Source organism: Felis catus, chromosome D4 (genome assembly GCF_018350175.1).
Source record: "Felis catus isolate Fca126 chromosome D4, F.catus_Fca126_mat1.0, whole genome shotgun sequence".
Lineage (NCBI taxonomy): Eukaryota > Metazoa > Chordata > Mammalia > Carnivora > Felidae > Felis > Felis catus.
This window is the reverse complement of record NC_058380.1, coordinates 73,614,933-73,637,657: the sequence shown is the minus strand read 5'-3', so window position 1 is coordinate 73,637,657 and position 22,725 is coordinate 73,614,933. Positions and strand designations below refer to the sequence as shown.

General features: G+C 52.5%; 1 long non-coding RNA gene across 1 annotated transcript; it reads right to left on the bottom strand.

Annotated features, from left to right (window-relative positions):
- Positions 1-15,320: 15,320 nt before the first annotated feature.
- On the bottom strand, positions 15,321-19,816 carry LOC109493632. The gene is made up of 3 exons (XR_002147912.3): positions 17,748-19,816; positions 17,256-17,359; positions 15,321-15,973 (listed from the first exon to the last, which is right to left on the bottom strand). It is a non-coding gene; the product is annotated as an uncharacterized LOC109493632 (long non-coding RNA).
- Positions 19,817-22,725: the final 2,909 nt, after the last annotated feature.

The window sequence follows — 22,725 nt, the reverse complement described above, 5'->3', positions numbered from 1 at the left end:
GAGAAAGGAAGGTCCCAGCTTCCCTGAAAGAGACCAGCGTGTCCTCAGCCTCGGAGGACAGGCAGGGTTTTACGTTGGCTTCAGTTCTGTGCCTTTTCACTCTTATCAGCCCCAGGGGCAGGGCAGGCACAGGAACCCACCTGCTCACCTCCCGGGGCGTTCTCACTGTGGAGGACTCTTTCCACGGGCTTGTTTGTGTTTTAAACATGTTTTTCTTCCTTCATCCCTGCTTCCCAGTCCCCTGCCCCCATGAGCATCCTCGCTAACGTAGCTGATATATGTTCTTAAATATGCATGAGTCCTTATAAAACATGTCGTGCTGTTCTGTGTTTGTATATGCTTTTAATTAACATGACTAATTCTGTGCTACAGCTCTCAGTCTGGTTCTTTTTTTTCCCCCCCCTTCCCTCCCCCCACCACTCAGCACCAAGGTGTGTTCAGTGATGTGTAATAGTTGCTTCTAACAGTGCACAATATTCTCATCCATTTCCCCAGGGCTGGACACCCTGGGTGGCCTCCAAGTCCCTGACCCTCCAAGCTTTTTTTTTGGGGGGGGGTTCCTTTTGTCCTGAGTTGTCTCTGAGATAGATGGCCTCAGATGTCTCTGAGATAGATAGAGTGGCCTTGTTGGTCACAGTCCTTGACTGCGGGCAAATGGCTTTCCAAAGGCCAGGGCCCTATAACCCAAATGGCGCCTCTGCGTGAACTAGCAAAAGGCGCCCTCTCTTGTGGGGGGGTGCTCCCCCACCAACCTCTGGGTAGGAGGAAGGTGGTGGCGATCTGTGTGAAGGAGGGAGAAGCTCCCCTTCCTCCCGGCACAACCAGCCCTAGGCCAGGGACTTGGTGTGGGGGACAGCCTGGCTCTCGGGATGCCCTTGGGTCCTCCACTCACGGCCATGGTGCCACGTCCCCAGGGTTCCCGGGAGCAGCTCCCAGCGGCAGAGTGCCAGCAAGCCTCCCCTCTTCCCCCTGCACCTTGATGCAGCCTGCCTTTCTACGCGCCACCCTTCTGAGGCGAAGGAGGAGGAGGAGGAGGAGGAGGAGGAGGAGGCGGCTTCCGTGTGAAGCTTTCACGCGCACAGCTTGGACTTTGCACCAGGAGTGCATGTGCACATCTCTTCGTGAGCTGCTGGCCCTTTGACCGGCTCCCTCTGGGAACTGCCTGGTCTCATCCTTTGGCATCCGCCTCCTCCTTTGTCTCTGCTCTCCTGCGCTGGACAGACACCCCTCATTCTGATGGTGCCGAATCCATCCACGGCTTGTGCCCTTTCTGGTCTTGTTTAGGAAGGCTTTTCCAACACCACTGCCCCAGTCAGAAACCCAGTAGCCCCGATTTTCTTCCTTCTGTAGGGTTTTAACGTCACGTCTTTGGCCGGTTGGCGGTTGGCGGGGGGCATGGCTTTCGTTTCTCCCTCTAGCCGGCCGGCTTTCCAAGCACTAAGGATCGGTCCCCACCACCGTCTTGTGCACCTCCTGCCGTCGACTGCCACCAAGTCTGTGTCAATGTTTAGCGACTTCTCTATATCCTTTACTGCCCTAGTTTTATCACCGTGGCTCCACAGTTTGTCTCCGCGGCTTCAGAAAATAGAAACGGGGAAGGGGCAGCCCCTGTGGAGTGGAGCACACAAGCTATACACACAACACCTGGAACATTCTGCCCCCCCCCCTTCATTTCATTAGCTCCTTCTTACCCTTTACCTCCTGAGGGAAACATCACCTCCTCAGAGAAGGGGCCCTGCACCCCTTAGGCAAGAGGCACTATCACTGCCTATCCCAGTACCTTACTCACTTCCATGTAGAACACGTCAACTTGTAATTCGAAGGGCGCTTGCTTACTTAGAGTCTGTTTCCCTCACCAGTCATCAAACTCTTCAAGCATAGAAGCCTGGTCCTCCTCCTCCTCCTCCTCCTCCTCCTTCTTTTTAATGTTTATTTATTTTTGAGAGAGAGAGACAGAGACAGAGAATGAGTTGGGGAGGGGCAGAGAGGGAGACACAGCATTGAAAATAGGCTCCAGGCTCTGAGCTGTCAGCACAGAACCCAACTGGGGGCTCGAGCCCACGAACCATGAGATCGTGACCTGAGCCAAAGCCGGACCCTTAACTGACTGAACCACCCAGGTGCCCCGAAGTTTGGTCCTTCTTAAGCGGTGCCCAGTATACCAGACCCACAACTAGAGCTTTCATTTATTGAGTACTTAGGCTCTATGCTAAGCATTCCACCTGTATTTGCTTATTCACCCCCTCCCCATCAATGCAATAGTACCTATAATCTCTATTTTATAGAAACTGGGGCACAGAGAGGTTAAGCGACTTGCCTCAGACCACACAGCTGCAACGTAGAGAGAGGAGTTTGGTTTTGAACTCAAACAACCTGGTTCTAGAGTTCACCGTGTTCTCATCCCCTGGTTAGGCCCCCACAGAGTACGGTGAATGAATGGAAGAATGAATGAATGCAGGGGAGAGAGAGAAGGGTAGGCCAAATGATTACAGCAGCATTAGCAAACACACTTGGGCACGGCTTCTTTTTCCTAGTTATTATGCTCCTAATGAGAGTTATTTTTCCTCTAAGATGATGATTTTCATAAATTATGGAAAATTCTCTGGCCATTGCTTTTTATGTTATGGCCCGGGGTGGAGCACAGGGGGGTGATGAATGACTTTTTAAATTCCTTCACACTGAATTCTCTAAGACAAGACCGCATGCAGAATCCATAATTAATTATTATTCACACTTAATATAGTTAGATAATGTGAACACATACTTTCCATTAATTTATGTGGCTGATTCCTCATCATTTTCCCATAGGTATAGTTCACTGATTTCTCAAGTTATTAAAAATTAAAATTTATATTAGGGAATTAGAAAAGCCTGGTGTCCCTATACCTATTTTTAGTCTAAAGTCACAAGCTGAGTGGAGTTTATAGCAACTGCTTCCTTTGGACAATTCTACCCTACAACGGGTAGATGCATTTGTTCTTTGACTTAATTCCTTAAATGTTGATTCACGACCACTTTGGCAGTCCTGGGCTGCCTGCCTGGGGAACTCTGTCCCCAGTAATCATGACAAGAAACCAGCCAATAAGTGTTATCAAGAGAGCCGGGGATTGAGGGTGCCTGGGCTTGCCTGGGGTTGGGGGCAGGAGTAGGTAATGTCTAAGCTAGCCTAGGAAGGGAGAGAATGAGTTAGACCGATGGAAAAGAGGGAGAGAGGAATGCCTTGGTGCAAAGACAGCATGTGCCAAGTATGGGAAGCAAGAAAAGCATGCCAAATAGTTCCCTGGCCGGGGGGGGGGGGGGGGGGGGGGGGGAGGGGGGGGAGGAAAACAAGGGGTAGTGGGAATGAGTGCTGGGGAGGGGTAAGGGCTGGGTCATCATAAGCAGAGTACAGGCAAAAAAGAGGATGGATGGTACTTTCCAGAAGCCTTAAGACAGGATTCTGAAGACTCAGGTCATCACAGGACCTTAAGCTCATTCACCCTTCTTTTTTCATTTATTTTAGTATTATTATTTTTTTTTTTTAACTAAGCTCTATGCCCAATGTGGAACTCCAACTCACAACCCCAGGATCAAGAGTTACACGCTCTACTGACTGAGTCCACCAGGCACCCCTCATTCACCAGTTTTGAAGGTGAGGAAACTGAAGCCCACCTATTTATAATGTTTATTTACTTTTTAGTAATCTCTACACCCAGTGTGGAGCTTGAACTCACAACCTTGAGATCAAGAGTCACAGGCTCTTTTTTTTTTATGTTTATTTTTGAGAGAGAGAGAGAGAGAGTGCGAGCTGGGACAGAGAGAGAGAAAGAGAGAGAGAGAGACAGAATCCGAAGCAGGCTCCAGGCTCTGAGCTGTCAGCACAGAGCCCAACACGAGGCTCGAACTCACAAACTATGAGATCATGACCTGAGCCAAAGTCAGACACTTAACTGACTAAGCCATCCAGGCACCCCTCCACCTGAATACTTCTTAGGACTTTTCCTTTTATTTCTGCTTTGAAAATGTCATGACATCACCCAGAATGTCCTGGGTCCTTTTTTTTTTAAGTTTATTTATTGAAAGAGAGAGAGGGAAGGGGGGAGGGGCAGAGACAGAGGGAGAGAGAGGGAGAGAGAGAATCGTAAGCAAGCCCCACGCTGTCAGTGCAGAGCCAGATGCAGGGCTCGAACCCAGGAACCATGAGATCATGACCTGAGCCAAAGTCGGATACTCAACCGACCGAGGCACCCAGGTGCCCCATGAGTCATGTGCCCTTCTGACTGAGCCAGCCAGCTGCCCCTGAAGCCCACCTGTTTACAAAAACAAGAACTTTTCAGATCAACTAAATTCATCCGTTCTTAGATATCTGGTGCTAAAGCTGTCCATATGGCAGGGGTCATTTACCTTCCAGTTCCTGGACACACTTAAAGGGGACTTGCAAGCAGGTGTGACCTTGTGGAAAGCAGCCCAGTCCCCTTCCCACTGCCCAAGCCACCAGGAAGCTCTGGTAGAACTTTTCAGATCAGAGAAACACAGGTGCTATACTGGTCACAACACAACCGGAGCCACCCCTGATTTGCATATTCTGCATAACTTTGCATAAAACACTGACAAGTCTCCCAGCCTGCAAGATAAAACTAATTAGAGCAGCATCTTGCCCTGGTATCCAGACTTCACATCTAGGGGAAGAAGAGGGGGCATCTTTGTCCTCCTAAAAGCTCACTGAAGCATAGCTGCGGTGGCTGGTGTAGGATCCCGGAATGAGAAGCTGGGCAACCTTGGGCAAATCCTCTCACCCTCCGAAATTTGGTAACCAGCGGCCACCAGTCCTAAACATACGAAGGAGCGGGCAGTCATATGCGTGTGTCCAACATGCCTGCCACAATGTCCAACACATACTCAACACTTAGCAGATATTCAAGCATGTGGGTCTGATCCGATGCCACAAACATTTCCACTAATATTCATTGCCAAAAAAAATGTTGATGGGGGGGGGCTGGGTGGCTCAGTCGGTTAAGCGTCTGACTCTTGGTTTCGGCTCAGGTCATGATCTCACGGTTCGCAAGCTCGAGCCCCAAGTTGGGCTCTGTGCTGTCAGTGCAATGGAGCCTGCTTGGGATTCTCTCTCTCCTTCTCTCTCTCCCTCCCCAATCACTTGTGCGTGCATGCTTTCTCTCTCTCTCTCTCTCTCTCTCTCTCTCTCTCTCTCTCTCTCTCTCTCTCAAAATAAATAAACCAAAAACAAGAAAAAATGTTCGTCTCACTTCTGAACTGATTCCTTTATCCCTCCCAGAGCACAAAAACATATCCCTAGAACGGAAGGGAAATCCCAGATCCCCGGAAAATGATCTTCCACTTGACAAGGTCATGGCATCAGAACCTTTGTACTAAAAGTCAAATCCAACCCGGTGAGAAAACTGAAGTCCAGAACAGGGAAGTGAAATTCAGGGGCTGGAACCCAGGTTTGCTGGAGTTCCCACAACTGCCCCACGTGCACCTGCATTTGGGACATTTTTTCCTCGTCTGACTGTCCTCAGGATTCCAGGCCCGGAGGGATAAACCTGGCTGGAGTTTCCAAAGATCAATGCTGCTTCCGATACTCTCTCCCTGCGGCAAGCTCACGACATATTTTTTCACAAGTAATAATTAGCGACAGAAATATCTGACCTACTTACAACTCCACAAATACACACATTCGGCGGCTTCCACATCAGCTCCGAGGCCGTCAGAGGGAGCCTGTTTGGGAATAGCTTTTTTTAACCTGGTTAAATGACAATTCTGCAGCGGGCAGTTGGGGATGCTAATTTCTGCCCACCTTCACTTGCGAGGCCGGCACTGCCCCCTGCACCCCACCTCCTTCCCGTTGAGGTAGCATTCAGACCTTAGAGCTGGTGATTATTTTTACATTCTGTTCCCACGAGCAAAGGAGGATTGAGTTTCTGTCTTTGGAAAGACGGATTATGCATAAATCTTTTCAGAATTCTAAAGCAATTTAGGCAACGTGGTTGTTTTTTTTTTTAATGCTAAACAAAAAAAGATAGTTTAGTAAATGTCCAGTGATACGATGTTTATTCTGCCCTTGCATTCTCTAAACACAGACTTGGAGGCTTTGGGCTAAACCTTCTACCTGTTACCATTGTCCGCATTGAGCTCGACCAGGAGAAGTCACCTCTTTTTCCTTTGCCCTCAAATGCTTTCCTGGATTTTGAAATGTTCTTAATATAATTGAACGACATGGGATGTGTAGTCCTGGGACAGAGGGCCCTTCTGACCGCCTTTCCCAGAAGTCCAGCCCCCTCCCTCCACCGCAGCGGTCGGGATTGGGCCTCCAAGGGACATTTGTATAGTGCCGCCTTCCAGTGGAAGCTTGGCTCGGGTGTTGGGAGGGGGGTGCGGACCCCTTGGTTCAGTCTCGCCAGCACTGATCGAGTCCCTCCTACTGGACTCTGGAGACGGCGAATAAGACCTACTCCTCACAGTTCAGTATAAAAAGGGTCACCAGAGCGTCTGCAACGAAATTGGATTCGGGAGGCGTGGAGGGAACGAACGGATGCAAGAATACAACATGGGGTTGGAGTGGGGACCTCATCCAGCAGGGACATCAGACATGGGTTCCTGGAACAGAGGCACCTTAGTCTCCTCCAGGCAGGGATGGGGTGGGAAGGGCAAGGCCATTGAGCCCAAGGGAGCAGTTTGTGCGAAGGTACGGAGGTCTGTGGAGAGCGAGGCACATTCTGGAAGACACATCAAGCCCAAGGGCACTGAGGCTTGACCAAGGGCATCAAGTCCTGGGGAACTAAGGCTGGAGGGGAGGCAGTGACAGGATTGGAGAGAACTTTGCGAAGCATATTAACCCTAACTTGAGGGTTAAGTGGGGAGTGGATAAATTGTTGTTTTGAGAAGGGAGTCACATGATCCAGCGTGGGGTTTTAAAAGAACACTTCATACGCTCCCAGTGTGAAGAGCCATCTAGATGAGAAAAAACGGGACAACGCTTCACATTCCCCCCCCCCCACTCTGTCCCCTGCCCCAGGGAACTAAAAGTTGAAGAAGAGGAGAATGTCAGCAGGGAGGCTCTCCTGAGACATCAAGTCCTGTGTGGCAGAGAGTGCCCATGGCAGTGCCCTCGGGGGGACGGTTCTGCCATCCGACATCACTCAGAGTCACAGCCACGGACAAGCAGACGATGGAGGTGACAGGCAAGCCACAAAGAAACTACGTGAAAATTTGCTAGAAACGGGAAACTGGACTGCCATCAGCTTGCCCTCCTGCGGAAGGACCGCAGGTGCAGATCTCCAGCCCAGCAAAGAGAGAGCAAATCTGTCGTCCAGCCTCACTCGAGAATGTGGAAGGAGGGAAAAAACAACACGGAACTATACTACCTGAGAAATGGGTCCGTGTCCGGGAGGCGAGCAAACCTTCAGAAATGACCCGCCAAAGGTCACTTCAGGCATCCTCATGGAGCCCAAGAAGGCAGAGAGCCCCGAAAAGCGACACGATGAGAGATGCTGAAGGAGGGTGCGTGAGGTGTGCTGGGCGGGGCACGGAGGCCAAAAGCAAGGATGGCAGGACCCAGGCCACCCTGGGGGCAGTAAACAGCAGCACTGACGCCACAGATAATCGAAGTGGAGGTTTGGAGGAAGAACGCAGAAGAACAGACAAACAAATAAAAGTCACGATTGATAATATGATCGCTTCAGAAGAATGGGGAAGAAGGGACAGCCATGAATGATAAAACGATGCTCGTGAACGAGAACCCACTGATGAAACACACTCTGTAGTTAAGAGGCAGCACAAAACACACAAAACAACTGTGTGTGCAGATCGAAAGTACCCAGGGCGGGGGCGCCCGGGGGGGGGCTCGGTCGGTTGAGCACCTGACTCTTGATTTGGGCTCAGGTCATCATCTCACAGGTTGTGAGATCGAGCCCCGCGTCGGGCTCTGTGCTGACAGCTCGGAGCCTGGCTCTTGCCTCGGATTCGGTGCGCGTGTGTGTCTCTCTCTGCCCCTTCCCCACTCGCACTCTGTCTCTCTGTCTCTCAAACATAAATAAACATAAAAAATAGGATGAAATAAAATAAAAAGAAGTATTCAGGTGGAAAAGGCAGCTACATACGGGGGACCGGGGGTAGGGAGACAAGGAACGAACAGATTTGTCCATGCAATTGTAAGTGCCAGAAAGATAGGATGTTTATACAGATGGTGCTCCACTACAGACTTAACCCTGCTTTTGAGATCTGTTCCGGGGTGCTGGCAGTACCTCTACGCGGTAGCGGCCATTTGCCACATGGCATCCATGACGGACGTCCTCCGGGCTACCGATTCACTTACTGTCCTCTGGGCTCTACCGATCTGCTGACAGATACCCGGGGTGCTTCCTATTTCCCATTTATCCCAAAGGGTGCTGCTCTGGACCCGAGTTTCCCCAGGTTGTAAGACGAGGAGTTGGGTTTGCTGGTTCCAGATTGTTCTCCGGAAGAGCCATACTATTTGTGTTCGTATCGACAGCTAGCTCCCCCACCAAAACCCTGGTGGTGCAGCGCACAATGGCTGTTTCCCACATTCACTCCTACGCTTAATACCATCCAACTTGCTACTTTGCTCATCTGCTAGGTGGTGGTGTTTTAATGTGCACTTCTCTTTTTTTTTAAATTTTTACATGTTTATTTACTTTTGAGAGAGAGACAGAGGGAGAGACAGAGCGCGAGCAGGGGAGGGGCAGAGAGAGAGGGAGACACAGAATCCGCAGCAGGCTCCAGGCTCTGAGCCGTCAGCCCAGAGCCCGATGGGGAGCTCGAACTCACGAACTGTGAGATCATGACCTGAGCCGAGGTCGGAGGCTTAACCCACTGAGCTCCCCAGGCGCCCCTTAATGCGCACTTCTTGAATGTCACCTGAGCCTGAACACTTCTCATTACACTTATTTGCAAGCGATCCAGTTTCTCTATGGGGGAGTTGCCTGGTCATCTCTTTGGGTAAAGAGACGCAGCAACGTTTACAGCTGGCCGGGGCGTCTGCCGTTTCCTTCATGACCCCCTCTTGTGGAAAGGCCAGCACACCAACAGGAGGGACACACTCGGATCTCAAGGGGCCAGGTAACATGACCGTGGGAGACAGGAACACCCACAGTATGGCGGGCCTTTGGCTCAAAGCAGATAATTATGCAGTAGTTCCAAAGTATGTTTCCCAAAGTCAAGGTGATTCAGTCTTCAATTACATCGAGTGTAGACAGACACCATGAGGAGCCCATACTCCACCCCGGCCATGTGTATACCGACAGCAAAATTGATTATGGGCACCTTTTTTGTTTGCTTGTACTTTTGAAATGGTCTATACTAAATCTACATCACTTTTGTAACTTTTAAGAATTAAACGGGAGCGCCTGGGTGGCTCAGTTGGTTAAGCATCTGACTTCAGCTCAGGTCATGATCTCATGGCTTGTGAGTTCAAGCCCCGTGTCAGGCTCTGTGCTGACAGCTCGGAGCCTGGAGCCTGCTTCGGATTCTGTGTCTCCCTCTCTCTCTGCCCCACCCCTGCTCACACTCTGTCTCTCTCTTTCTCTCAAAAATAAACATTAAAAAATTAAAAAAAAAGAATTAAAAAAAATTAAACTAATTAGGGGTGCCTGGCTGGCTCAGTGTGTAGAACATGCAACTTCTGATCTTGGGATTATAAACTCGAGCCCCATGTTGGGTGTAGAGATGACTTAAAATAGAATCTTAAAAAAAAAAAAAAAGAATTAAACCAATTAAAAGATCTTGTTCAGGGTACAGATTATAGGGTCCTGCCTTCTTGTCCACTTGTTGTAGGGAGATTCACAAGCATCCCCTCCTCCGAGGGGGCCTTCTTGGCCATGCCGTGTCCTTATCTCTGTCCCCTCACCCTGCTTCGTTTTTCTTCACACCCTCGTCACTACCGGCACGATTCTACACAGTTCTGTGAAGCTGCTTACTCTCCGCCTCCCGGTCTACAACGGGGGCCCTTCAAAGGCAGCATTTCCGTCTGTTACCAATCGCGGCTCTACCTCAGCGCCTTGGTACCGTAACTGGCACCCATGTTCAAATAACATCTTAAAAATTAATTCCCAGGGTGCCTGGGTGGCTCAGTCAGTTAAGTGTCCGACTTCCACTCAGGTCACCATCTCACAGTTCTTGAGTTCGAGCCCCGCCTCCAGCTCTGTGCTGACAGCTCAGAGCCTGGACCCTGCTTCGGATTCTGTCTCCCTCTCTCTCTGCCCCTCCCCCAGTGCTCTGTCTCTGTCTCTGTCTCTCTCTCTCTCTCTCTCTCTCCCCCTCTCAAAAATAAAATAAACATAAAAAAAAATTTTAAGAAAAAATAAAAATTAATTCCTGCTTAGATATCAGAGAAGATGCTCGGCTCCTTGCCAGGTTTTTTAAAAGCCTAAATGCTTCTCTTTATAAAGCACTGAGAGAAAAATCCAGAACTCCGAGAGGTAGACACCAGTTGAAAGGGTTTTTCACAAAGTGCCTTCTATAGTCCACTCAAAACAGTATCAAATCATCTGTCTTCCCAGGTTTTCAGTCCCCCACTACTGAGGTTTCTCTCCTGCTTTTAAAAGTTTCAGCTGCGGAGCAGGCCCCTCCCCACATAGGGAAAGGGGGCTCAACCCTGGCCCAGCCCCCCACTTCCTGGGGAATAAGGGAACCTGCCTCTTCTTACATGGCGGTGACAACACACCCACTCAACCTTCTTGCCTTTTGGGGGCATTTGGAAAGGAGGACTCCCTCTGTCTCCTAATAAAAATAGTAACAAGCAAGCTAATAGAGCTAGATTAAAAGATTGTGGGAAAATCTCATGCTCTTGTTCTCTCTCATGTTAAAACTTTGATCTCTTGGAATGGGCAGGGCCCCGAGTCCCCCCTGGCGACAGCTTATCAAGCCGTCTTTTCCGCCTGCTGCCTCCCTCCCCTCCCCTCCTTTCCCCTCCCTTTCCCTCCTCTCCTCTCCCCTCCTCTTCCCCTCCCCTCCTTTCCCCCCTCCCCTTTTCTCCCTTCCCCTCCTCCCCTCCTCCCCTCCTTTTCCCTCCCCCCCTTCTCGTCCCCAGGCTCTCCGTCCTCTGTTTCCTCCTCCCTTCCTTCCCCCTCACTCCTCCACAAATTGAACACCTGTCTGTGCCAGAGGCCACATGAAGTCCCTAGATGCTGCGCTGAGCACGATAAAGTCGGCTCCGAAGGACTCACACAGAACATCCCCCCCCCCCCCCCCGCCCCGTGTTGGCGGGGGTGGGGGTGGGGGGGTGCTCCCAGCAAAGGAAAGAGCACTGTGAAGGTCTGGAGGTGAGAGGGGACGGAAAGGATTAGGGGGTAGTCGAGAGAGTGGGACTCTCACCTGGTTCCAGGCCCCGATAATCGCCCACAGTATTTGGCCACACGAAGCACTCCGGGGGTGGGCAAGGCTCCAGGGGGCCCAAGAGTTTCCCGGAACTGGAACCAGAGAAAGATCTCAGGCTCCTACCTGCCATCTGGGAAGTGGCCACAAGGTGGCAGCAGAGGACCAGTGGGGTCCTGCGTTCAGGCCCGCGGTCAGCAGAGGCCAGAGCCCTGGTGATCAAGCCGCGTTGCACCTGTGCCCGGCCCTGGGGCAATGCAGTCCCGGCTCCAGCAGGAAGAGGCGGTCTGAGTCAGGGTGCGAGAAGGGCGTGTGCGCACGCACACACGCATATATGTATGGACGTCTGTATGTACATCGTGTATGTGTGCACACGTGTGGACGTGGGTATATGTATTGTATGCACACGTGTATGCATCTATACACATGCATGTATATATGTGCATGGGTGCGTGTGGGGGTGTCTATATGAGTTCGTGCGTATATGTAAGCGTGTGTGTGTCTATGTGTGCACGTACACGCGTACCCACACAGGATCACGCACGTGTGTGTATGTTTTAGCAAAGAACTCTGCTCAGTTTAGCAAGAATCCCCCTACCCTTGATATCTACTAAGTTCTTGGCCTGCCTTTAGCAAGGATCCTGTGAGGCCAGTTTAGCAGGCACTTCCCTACCCTTTCTCCTCTTAGTCATTTCATCCTCTGAACCCCTCCCCCTGCTCCTTGCTGTAAATCCCCTGCTGTCTTTGCTGTATTCAGAGTTCAACTCAGTCTCTCTCCCCTATTAACAATAGTCTTAAATAAACCCTGTACTATTTTAGCAAGTGTCCGAAAAACTGTTCTTTAATAAAGCAAGAGCAGAGTGCAGAGTGGAATGAGTGAGGGGATACTGGAGGAAGGGAAGTGGCAGGTGGAGGGGGGCAGACTATGTGATTCCAAAACTCACCTTTAGCTTCGGCCTCCCGAGTCTCCCTCTCTGTCCCCTGGCTGTCCCTGCCTCTCTCACCTGGATTCCTGCAACAGCACCCATCTCAGCTCCCTCTTTCAGGTCTCACAGCCCCCCCACCCCACCCCCCACCGCTCCACTCTGCAGCCAGAGGCTCTGCCAAAGCCCTGACCTGACCATGTCCTTCCCCTGAAAGGCCCCCAGGCAGCCCAGCTCCTCAGCCTGGCTGGCCAGCCCTGAACCTCGGAAACCTTTACTTTTCCGCCCTCCAGTAGCAGCCCAGCCCGTTCCCTCTGCTTCTGCCCCTCCCACAGAATTGTGCATCTGAATCCCACTCATTTCTCTAAACCCAGCCCACCCCTCACCTCCTCTTAGAAGCCCTCCCTGACTGTCTGCACCCCGAGCCCCTCACCTCCCAGCTTAGCAGGGCTGGTTCCCTCCCATGGGTGGACCCCTCAGGTTCCCTGAGGGCAGGAGCCATGGGAAGTGCCCTCTCCTCCTCGGTCTCGCCAAGCTGTGGGACGGGATGCTACTCCGCCATCTTGGATGGTTTGGAGACCGACTGGGTTGGGATGGTTTGGGACTGAACAGGATGGGTGGGCTCTTCTGATCCTTCTTGGCTAGGGAGGGAGAGGAGGTGGCCCTGGATTTGTGGCCACCATCACTGAAACCTTGGATGTCAAAACCCCTAGGGTTCGTGTGGCACGGTGAGAGGAAGACAGGTTCTGGAGCCAAACCACCTGGGGTCAAGTCCTGGCTCCACCCTTTTGCAGCTAAGTGACCTTGGGCAAGTTAGCTAGCCTCTTGATGTTCTGTTTCCCCATCTGCAAAGTGGGATAACAGTAGGTTGTTGTCAGGATAAAACAAGTGAACACACCTGAAAGGAACACTGAGTTGAGCACCTGACACGGAGCTGGGGCTCATACAGCTCTTAGCTGTGATCTTGACAACTGGACTCAAATCTAGCGGCATCTGTGCGACCTTGGACAAGTCATTTACCATCCGGGCCATCAACGTCCTGGCCACACACACACATACACGTTCTGTGTGTCCATGCATTCACTTGTCTTCCTCCTCCTGGCAGACCCGAACGACCCCTCCACTGGGGCAGAAAGTTCGCTAGTGAAGCACCAGCTCCGAGCAAAGTGCTTGGCAAAGAATAGGGACTCGATAAATATTTTCCAAATAGATGAACAGAGGTGGGCTTTCTTCACTGAAAAAGCGGCAATAATAACCGCTGTCTCACAGGGCTGCTGTCGGCAACGAATAAGACAACATGGAAAGCACCTACACGGTTTCCTCCTTGGAGCAGGAGAGCACGGGACTGTTATCTTCGAAGTGGACACCAGGGGGCAGCATAGGACCAAGTCACGCAGGCCACACCTGTGTCTTGCCGAGGGGAGCGGGAAGAGGGCCTTCTGGGAGAAGGTGGGGGGTGGGGCTGGGCGCCTTTCAACTCCACCCTCCAAGCCCAGGCTGTCAGGGGGCCCTTCCCAGGTCTGTTCACACGCATCACTCATTCCTTCACAGAAAGGTGGACAGATTGTTGCTTTCACGTTGCTCACAGCCTAGAGAAGAGACAGTCTCTGAACAAGCAGTAATTAATGCAATGACTTTAAGTAATTAAAGCAAATAGATGTGTTCTCTGAAGGCGGCCTGCAGGATGCTTTGAACACAATGACGCTGTGTTTCGGGCCGAGATGTGATGGTGAATCAAGAGGTAAGTAGGTGAAGAGGGAAGATGGTGAGCGCCGCTTTTAGGCAGGGATAACCTGTGCAAAGGCCCTGAGGCAGGAAAAAGCAGAACTCTTTAAGCTTTGGCCCCGAGAAAGGAAGAGAGTCCCTGAAGTCGCACAGTGAGAAGCAGAGCCAGGGCTGGAGCCCAGGTTTTCTGACCTCCAGTCCAAGACTCCTGGTTTCATTTCCAGCAAGCATCGTCTCTGATGTAGCAGCAGTAGCAGCTGTGCTGGAAGCAAAGGAATTTTGGCCCCGATGCTGTTTGACCCAACTTCCCAAGTATCTGAGCTGATAAGAGATTTTTAATTCTGATGTCTAGACTAAGACAACGACCAAACGTCCTGCAGCAGATTGGCTGATAAGAGCCTCTGTTTGGGGCAAGGGGAGGCCCTCTCTGGGATCACGTGTCAGGGGCCCTCGGCCAGGGCAAGGGGACTACTGGAGGCTGGCAGAGCTGAGCTCAGAGGCTCCTGGCAGGGTGAGGGCATCAGCTGGGAGTCAGAGAGGTTTGGGAAGTGACCGTTAAGACTGGCCTTCCTCTAGACGAGCATTCCAGGGAGCCTCGGCCCAGGACAGGGCAGCCCTGCGGTATAGATAAGGTTGTACTGGAAACAAAACAGTCTGTAAATCCAAGAGGCTTAAAGCCACAGACATGTACTTCTCACTCATACAGAGTCCCCCCCCACCTGCCCCGGGGGCAAACAGGACCTCCTCTTGGCTCAGCGGGGCCCCTGCGTGTCAGCCTGGAAGAGAGCTAGGGAAGCAGAACATCTGTCGTTAAATGCCGCCACCTGGTGGCCACAGCAAGGCACGTGGCAATGCCCAGCCCCGAAGCGGGGGGTTCCAGGCGACTGTCCCACGTGCCAGAAGAGAAGACCAAGGATGAACAGTGCCGACGTCCGGCTGCCGGCAGTGAGATGGGCAGTCAGAGACGCCGGGGAAGCCACAGTCGGGGCCAGCCCTCGCTCCAGCGAGCATTCCCGAAGCCTGGGGCTGGGGCCGGACAACCTGCCGTGGGCAGTCATGTCATTTATCAAGCACTGACGGTCAGCCCAGTGCTCCAGGAGCGTTATATTTAATCCCCACGACAACACTGTAGGTAGGTACTAATATTCTCTCCCGTGTTACAAGTGAGGAAACGGAGGCACAGAAGGATTTTTTTTTTTTTTAAGCAACTTGGCCAAGTATGTAGATACCAGAGTGAAACATCACACGCGGGCATCCAACCTTCAAAAAGAAGGATTCGAAAAGAGAGGCAGGGGGTATTTTGTAGGAAACCGTTTCCGTAATAAGTGAGACGCTGCAGAGAAGATGGGTGGAGAGGATATTTAAGACACGTATCTGTCACAGGAGAGAAGTCTTAAGTCTTGTCTGTAGTTCTCTCCGAGAGATTTCAGTCAGGATTTATGGCTTTTCGGTGCCTGTTTTGTTCTTTTCCAACGATTCCCGCGTTCTTATCTGGAGACGTGTCTAAACCCATTGAATGGTTGAGATGACCGACTGTGAACGTCTCGCCACGGCCTCTCCACCTCTGTGTGTGTGCGTGGCCGACTGGCTCTGGATGTCCCCCTCCCTCTCCCTCTCCACACACACACACACACGCACACGCACACGCACTTCACTTTTGCCAACCATCCAAAAGGAAGGCGGGGGGTCATGATAGCCCATCCCCGAACACCGCAAGGTGTGTGTCCCCAGAGCAGGACATTCCCCTCCACAATCCCACACCAGCTCCACATCGGAGATAACCAGCATTAACTGGGCAACATCACCTAACACGAACAACATGAACACCTAACACCTAACATCACGTTTCCCTGGTGGCCTCCCAAACGTTCTTTGTGGCTTCTATTTTTTCCCAGTCCAGGATCCGATCAAACATGGCGTATGGCATCGGGCTGCGATGTCTCCCCTACTTTGTTCCTCATGGTCCTAGATCCTTTGGAGAACCCAGGCCAGATGTCCTGCGGAAGGTACCACGAGATTCCCGTGTTAGCCTCAGGCCAAACATCTCTGGCAAGGGTGGTCTCTCACCATGGCCAAGGTCCAGCCTGATGGCCCGTGAGGGTGGGGACTGCCAGGTCTCCCAGCACCAAAGCACACTCCCCTCTGTAGTTAACAAGTAATCTTTTGGGGGGGGGGGGGACACTTCAAGACTGAGGGTATCCTGCCACCCGATGCCTCTTACCCTGTGGTCCTAGCACGCATTGATGATTCTTGCCTGCGTCACTGATCACACTGGAGGCTACAGTATGTTAGCCTCTTGTTACAGTCTTGTAACAAGTCTTCTAATTGTTCAGACAGACAGAGAAGACCTGGCTTCTTTGGGATGCAGCACCGCCTAAGCCTGCCCTCAGGCTCAATGCTTTTCAGGTCACACCGCAGGCAGGTGCAAGGAGGGTGGGCAGGCACCAGCCCCGGCTCAGTCACTGAATGGCTGCGGGGCCCAAGGGTGGCCTTGAACCAGCAGCACTGACTCGCCCGGGGAAAGTACTGGAAATGCAGGTTTGCGGTCGGAACCTGCATCCAGCAAGGTCCCAGGGGATCTGTGTGCCTGGGACTGTCTGAGGAATGACCTGGGGAACACCCCGAGCTTCTCTGAGCCCCAGCCTTCCCAGGTGAGACCAGGGTCAGACAGACTCGTTGCTGAGGTCTGGCTTTTTCCGAAAAGCGGATTCTGATACCTGCCTGCGCCAGAAGGTGATGATGGTGATGACAGCGACTATCATTTCTAAGGAAGGGAAATGAGCTCGGACATTTAGCCAAGACCTCTCAATGGCACGTCGGTAATGAACAAGAAGACTGGTGTTGACAAAGGAGGGCCCTGGAGGGGTGTGTGTTAATCAGAAATTTGATTTTGTTGGGTTGACTGTGCGGTCCCGGGGCCACACAAACTTTCTCCCTGAAGGTCCCCCTCCTAAAGAAAGAAAATGGGGGGGCGCCTGGGTGGCGCAGTCGGTTAAGCGTCCGACTTCAGCCAGGTCACGATCTCGCGGTCCGTGAGTTCGAGCCCCGTGTCGGGCTCTGGGCTGATGGCTCAGAGCCTGGAGCCTGTTTCCGATTCTGTGTCTCCCTCTCCCTCTGCCCCTCCCCCGTTCATGCTCTGTCTCTCTCTGTCCCAAAAATAAATAAAAAACTTTAAAAAAAAAGAAAGAAAGAAAGAAAGAAAATGGGACAGGCACCAGCGGCGGGGGGGGGGGGGGGGGGGGGGGGGAGCAGGGCAGAGCCAGGCGGGGCAAAGCCTACCATTGTCTTGAAGGGTCTTCAGCCTCAGGTTTTAGCTTCCGTCTGTACACCACGTCCTCCTTCTGCTTCATGACGTATACACGGTTGCTTCGATATGTTAAAAACTGTTTTGAATTGCCAACAGAAGGGAATAAGCTTCCTGCCCTATCGGCCCCATGTCCCTCGTCCCATGGCGCAGCCCCAGGACCCAGTGGTCTGTGAAGTTGGTGAAGCAGGCGTCCTAAGGTCACGGGTACACCTGCCTGAGGACCCGCCCACAGCCTCCGAAGGGGCTCAGATTTGTCCAGAGTCACACCTGGAGATGATTTCTCTCTGCACAATCCTCACCTGTGCCGAGTGCTTGCGTGTGCAAAGGTCTCACCTCCAACCACCCCGCCCATCAGGTTTTATACCAGCCCCATGGGCCCTGCTGGTCAGGGGTTATGAACGTCCCCCATTCTACAGATGAGAAAACGAAGGCCAGGAGAAGCAAAACAACCCATCCCAAATTACCTAGCAAGTTACTGGCAGATTCAGCGTTGCACAGACTCAGGTGTTCTCATTTCCAGACCAACGAGTCTTCTGCTGGCCCGTCCTACCAGTCTCGTCCCTTCCCCCTCGAGGTCCTGCCAAAGGGCTCCCAGGTTCCTCTCGTGCTGCCAGGGGCAGAGAGAGGCCGGCTCCCTCCTGCCTGCTGCAGGGCGGCCCCAGCCTCGGGGGAGGGGGGGCTCTCCAGCAGTGGGAGCCGGGTGAGGGGGCTGCCGGAGACTCGTCAGCTCTCGGAGCAAGGCAGCGGCAGACGGGCCCCTTTCCGGGAGAGGCCTTGACAAGGAGTCAGGTGGAGGGTGCTTTCTCACAACCCTAGCTAACTGCCCCAGGAAGCGGTGAGCTTCCTGTCCGGAAGCGGTCCAAGCAGAGGCCAGCTGACCTCACTCTCCAACAGGGGTGCTGACGAGGGCAGAAGGCCAAGCACCGTGTTGAACCTCTGAAGCCACTTTTATTAGGAAGGTGGAGCAATCCTCAGTGCTTTGACCCTTCCCGTCATCTTCAGCTCCCCCATGAGGGATGGTGGAGGGCCTCAGAGCTGAAGGCCATCCCTACTGTCCCCGTGTGACCTGGCAGGGAGAGCAGTGGTCTCCTGGAGAGCAGATGACCACAGAGCTAGAAATCAAGAAACCTCCATCCAGCCCCACAGCTTTGTGGATGCTGTGTGTCATTGAGCAAGTCACTTCACCTCTCTGAGCTGTCAGTTCCCTTCCAGAGAGTGGATAATACTGCTCCTGCTATCTCAGAGGGTTGGCTTTGGAAGCTCTCAAGAAATGGACAAGGGACCCGATTTTCAAAATATACCCTCTGCTGTCTAGAAGACCTTAGTATACCATTACCCGATTTTTCAGATGAAAAAACTAAGGCCCAGAGAAAAGAAGCAGGTTGCCAAGGTCACACAGCATGTCAGAGACGGACTCAGGACTTGAACCCAGGGTTCCCGGTCACAGTGCAGAGCTGGTTAAGGAGCCCCTGTGGCCTTGGAGCAGGAGTTAACCTGACTAAACAGGGGGACACTGGCTATCTTCCCCCTTCCTAGAATGGCAGGTGTCTCTTCTGGAAAACCTCATGGCTCTGAGGCCCACATTCAGGCCAGACAAGAAAGATGTTCATGAGTACCTTGCCAGAGGAAGGTCGGGGACCCCGATCGTCACCCTAATTTGTATCATGTGTCATAGTCCACAAGGTGTGGGGTGACCTTGGGCAAGTCCCTGCCATGGGCCCAGGCTCCCGCTCCGTAAGGTCAATCTCTAATTGGCCTTTGGCTCAGCACCGGCTCTGGTATAGACAACAAAAATGAAGATTTGATTTCTTTCTTTAACCAGACAGATGAAAATATTTGACTCTGAGGCTGCTTTGTCCTGTGTGCAGCCCCCCTCGGCTCTAAAAACTGATCATCCTCCCAGCTCCGGAGCTCCGAGGGCTCCCCGGGCACCAGGCCAGACGTGGCCCCGGGCACATCTGCTTCCACTCAGCGTCCTCAGCCGGCTGCTCTGCCAGGGACTTGGCCCACAGCCTCGCCGGGTCTCAGGGGCCTGGAGAGACGGCTGGGTCCCAATTATGGGAGAGACAAAGGCCCCTGACAGGGCAGCGCTTGTAACGCTCACGCGGCTCTCCCCTCCCTGCACCTCGGCTCAGACCCAGGCAGCCAGCCGGGGCAGTCGCTGAGTGACAGGGGGCGGCTCGTCGGGACCAGGGGATGTTAAGAGAAGCCTTGAGTGGTTTGCTCAGGCACTGACCCTGCGGGGCCAAGGGGCAGGGAAGGAGAACGGGACCCAGAGGTCTGGTCCAGGCCCCGGTGCCGGCGGGAGGACGGAGGGGCGGCCCGAGCCTGGTGGTGGGTGAGGGCATTGGCTTTAGTGTTCCACAGACCTGAGTTCAGAGCTCTACTCGGACCGCAGGCACACCCCTCACCCGCTCTGGCTCCTGACCCGTGAACTGAGATGATACTGTTACCAAGTCATTCGGCCATTGTGAGAATAAGCCAAGTTACACAGAGTGTCTTACACACGGTGCACGTCAATTACAGTGGCTGTTGTTATTGCTCGTACTATTATTGCCGTTGATCCTGGAGAGAGAGAAGAGAGTCCCAGTTTGTTTTTTTTAAATGTTTGTTTAATTATTTTGAGAGAGAGTGAGTGTGGGGGGAGGGGCAGAGAGAAAGGGAGAGAGAATTCGAAGCAGGCTCCACACGGTCAGTGCAGAGCCCGACGCGGGGCTCGAACTCTGGAACCGTGAGATCATGACCTGAGCCCAAGTGGGATGCTCAACCAACTGAGCCACCCAGGCGCCCCCACGAAGTCCCAGTTTAACACCTCGCTCCAAATACATGGCCTCAAATGGTGAGCTGGGCGGGCTCACATTCTCACAACACCGAGGGGTGGAGCAGGAGGTCCCATGGGGACACGGTGGATAGACTCAGACCCGGGAGCCAGAGGCCTGCCTGTTCTGCTGATGCCCCACCAAGCGGCCTCAGCCCCCTTCGACCCCACAGGGATTCAGGACCCTCTGGCTCTGACCTTCCATTCTGAAACTGCAGCGGTCCTCCCCTGCAGGGTGGCCTTAAATCTATTTTAAGAGTGAAGGACAGTGGAATGAGGCCTGCACGTCCCCTGGGGCAGAATGGCCTGACCCTCTGTGCAGGGCAGTGTGACTTCCAGTGGGGGTGTGGCCACCAGGACCACAAGCTTTCAGCCTGTCGTGTGAACCTCATTCCTAATGACAAGGGCAGCCTTGGGGATCCGGCTGAGTGTGGGAGCTGCTTTCTGTGAGACTCCCCCGCTTTGTGGGATGTGGCAGTTCAGGGAAGGGGACTGACCCCCAGAGGCACAGCCTTGTTCTCTTTTTTCCAAGAACGCAGCCCTGATGGGTCATTAGTTGGTGCACGAATATTTCTTGAGCAGTTACTATGTGCCAAGCCCTGGGCTGAGCCTGGACACAAAGCCTGGTAGTCCCTTCCTCCCACCAAGCCATAGGAACACACACACACACACACACACACACACACACACACACACATACAGACACACACACACACACACAAGAGGATTACAGGTTGTGCTGGGGAGCTGTGAAGGAAGCAGACCAGGGCTGTCCTCGAAAAGAATGGGGGGATGACCGTCGCCCCCAGGATGGTCAGGGGAGGGTATCCAAGGAGGATACAAAGGTACTAGGCAAAAAGAAGGGGCAGGGATGAACGTGCCCCCATTTTCTCCTTTCCCTGTGCCCACACTTTTCCCTGAGGCCTTGAAGCTCTTCTCACTGCAGAGACAGAGTCGATTTCCTCACCCCTGGATCCGGGCTTGGCCATGGAACTTGCCATTAGGAGTCTTGACCAGAGCAGAGGCTTGCAAACTTGTGTGCAGTAATCTACCTTCCCTTGGGTTTCTGCCTTCACCCCCAGCAAGCCTGCTGGAGAGGTGGGAGAGACACACGGAGGACAGCCAAGATGTCTCCGCCATCCCAGCCAAAGCCAGCCAGAGCCACCTGCGGACCCACAGCTCACCAGAGCCCCTGCTCACCCAAGATGCATGAGTGGGTCCCACCAAGACCGCCCGAGCCCCGCCCAGGCCAGCAGAACCACTTGGCAGACCCGCTGACTCCTAAGAAATCATGAATGGTTGTTGTTTTAAGACACTGGGTTTGGGCGTGGTTTGTTACCCAGCGATAGTTAACTGATACAGGGGAGAGCATTCCTGGCAGTGGGGAGAACATTTCCAAAGGCTCAGAGAGGGCAAGAGAGAGCTTTGGGGGTTGAGAGATACAGAAAAGGTCAGCATGGCTGGAATGCAGATCCGGGGGGTGGACAGCGTCAGGTAGGGCTTTGAAGGCTGTGGTAGGTGCTTGTGTGTGTTTCTAAGCAGAGTGGGAGCCAGTGGAAAGTTTTAAGAACATTTGGGAGCAAGTGCAAGGCAGTATGGTAAATACTGATGCATTTTCTATAAAATCTCCCTTTGGCCGTCCTGGGGAAATGAATTGGAAGGAGCATTCATGGAAGTAGAGGGGCCATTGACATACACGTTTGTCAAAACACACATCTAAATGGATACGTTCTATTGCCATGCAAGCTATATCTCAGTAGTTTGCTTTTTAAAAGCACTCCTTAAACAAAACATTTGCGAAAGGTAAGTTGAATGGAAGAAGCAACAGCATTCGGTAATCACAACTACAGCGTTCACCGAGGACCTACAATGTGCCAAGGTCCTGTGGGAAGCACGTTGGGGATAAGGGAGACAGACCATGCTTGCGAGGAGCTTGCAAAATTATTGTGACTAGGGAGGTTGGTGTCATAGAGGTTACGTTGAATCGTGTCATATACAGAGGTTGGTTCTCCAGTCAACGTGTAAAAACACTGGGCATTGTTAAAATCATGCCTGAAAATGTTTTACAGAGGTGCCATGTTGGAGAACAGCATTCTAGAATATTTCTCGGTACATCCACCATAGCCAGCTTCCCTCCAGCATGGATTTGACTGCAGTTTCATTGATTGAGTGCAAGATGTGATAACAGGTTTGCTGGGGTTTTGTTGCACACACACTTTCATTTTTTTATGTGTATTTTTATTTATTTTGACAGAGACAAAGAGCAAACAGGAGAGGGACAGAGAGAGAGAGAGGGAGACAGAATCCCAAGCAGGCTCTGCATTATCAGCACAGAGTCTGACGCGGGGCTCGAACTCATGAACCATGAGATCATGACCTGAGCCGAAATCAAGAGTCAGATGCTTAGCCGACTGAGCCACCCAGATGCCCCGCTGCACACACGTTTTTAAGCACTAGACTCACCCCCAGCCTGGAAAGATGCTCAAGCAGTGGCTTTATGGGAACTCATACCTTCAGGGAGACCTGAGGGTGGGGGTGGGGTGGGGGCAGACACACAAACATCTGTAATCCCGTGCTATAAAGAATAGATGCAGAAGTTCAGGTGTGTGTGTGTGTGTGTGTGT